Source organism: Triticum dicoccoides, chromosome 7B, assembly GCF_002162155.2.
Source record: "Triticum dicoccoides isolate Atlit2015 ecotype Zavitan chromosome 7B, WEW_v2.0, whole genome shotgun sequence".
NCBI classification, from domain to species: Eukaryota; Viridiplantae; Streptophyta; class Magnoliopsida; order Poales; family Poaceae; genus Triticum; species Triticum dicoccoides.
This window is the reverse complement of record NC_041393.1, coordinates 71,798,672-71,800,697: the sequence shown is the minus strand read 5'-3', so window position 1 is coordinate 71,800,697 and position 2,026 is coordinate 71,798,672.

Genomic DNA, 2,026 nt, shown 5'->3' with positions numbered 1-2,026 from the left:
GGACCCAGTCTGTGTAGTTGCTGCCATCATCTTTCAACTTAGCTTTCTCTAGGAACGCATTAAAATTCAAGGGAACGGTAGCACGAGCCATTGATCTACAACATAGATATGCAAAAAACTATTAGGACTAAGTTCATGATAAATTAAGTTCAATTAATCATATTACTTAAGAACTCCCGCTTAGATAGACATCCCTCAAGTCATCTAAATGATACGTGATCCAAATCAACTAAACCATGTCCGATCATCACGTGAGATGGAGTAGTCTTCAATGGTGAACATCTCTATGTTGATCATATCAACTATATGATTCACGTCTGACCTTTCGGTCTCTAGTGTTACGAGGCCATATCTGTATATGCTAGGCTCGTCAAGTTTAACCTGAGTATTTTGCATGTGCAAAACTGGCTTGCACCCGTTGTATTTGAACATAGAACTTATCACACCCGATCATCACGTGGTGTCTCAGCACGAAGAACTTTCACAAAGGTGCATACTCGAAGAGAACACTTATACCTTGAAATTTTAGTAAGGGGTCATCTTATAATGTTACCGCTGTACTAAGCAAAAATAAGATGCATAAAAGATAAACATCACATGCAATCAAAATATGTGACATGATATGGCCATCATCATATTATGCTTTTGATCTCCATCACCAAAGCAACATCATGATCTCCATCGTCACCGGCTTGACACCTTGATCTCCATCGTAGCGTCGTGGTCGTCTTGCCAACTATTGCTTCTACGACTATCGCTACCGCTTAGTGATAAAGTAAAGCAATTACATAGCATTTATATTTCATACAATAAAGCGACAACCATATGGCTCCTGCCAGTTGCTGATAAGTTTTACAAAAACATGATCATCTCATACAACAATCTTATATCACATCATGCCTTGACCATATCACATCACAACATGCCCTGCAAAACCAAGTTAGACGTCCTCTACTTTGTTTGTTGCAAGTTTTACGTTGCTGCTACGGGCTTCTAGCATGAACTGTACATACCTACGGCATAAAAACCACAACGGTGATTTATAAAGTTTGCTGTTTTAACCTTCACAAGGACCAGCCGTAGTCAAATTTGATTCAACTAAAGTTGGAGAAACAGACACACGCCATCCACCTTTATGCAAAACTAGTTGCATGTCTGTCGGTGGAACCGGTCTCATGAACGCGGTCGTGTAAGGTTTGTCTGGGCCGCTTCATCCAACAATACCGCCAAATCAAAATAAGACATTGGTGGTAAGCAGTATGACGATCACCGCCCACAACTCTTTGTATTCTACTCGTGCATATCATCTACTCATAGACCTGGCTCGGATGCCATTGTTGGGAAATGTAGCATGCAATTTCAAAAAAATTCCTACGCTCACGCAAGATCTATCTAGGAGATGCATAGCAACGAGAGGGGGAGAGTGTGTCCACGTACCCTCGTAGACCAAAAGTGGAAGCGTTAACTTAACATAGTTGATGTAGTCGAACGTCTTCTCCAATCAACCGATCAAGTACCGAACGTACGACACCTCCGAGTTCTGCACACATTCAGCTCGATGACGTCCCTCGAACTCTTGATCCAGTAGAGGTACGAAGGAGTCGATGAGTTTAGTCAGCACGACGGCGTGGTGATGGTGTTGGTGATGTGATTCGCGCAGGGCTTCACCTGAGCACTACGACAATATGACCGGAGGAGTAAACGGTGGAGGGGGCCACCGCACACGGCTAAGAAACAACGGTTGTGCTTTGGGGTGCCCCCTGCCCCCGTATATAAAGGAGAGGGGAGAGGGCCGGCCTAGGGAGCGCCCAAGTGGGGGGATTCCAACTAGGACTCCCAGTCCTAGTCGGCCCCCCTTTCCTTTCCAGCGGAGGGGGAAAGAGGGAAGTGGAGGGAGATAGAGAGGGAGAAGGAAAGGGGGATCGCGCCCCCTTCCCCTTGTCCAATTCGGACTCCACAAGGGGGGCACCTCCTGCGGCCTGCCTCCTCCTCCTCCCCCCTATGGCCCATGAGGCCCATTAACTTT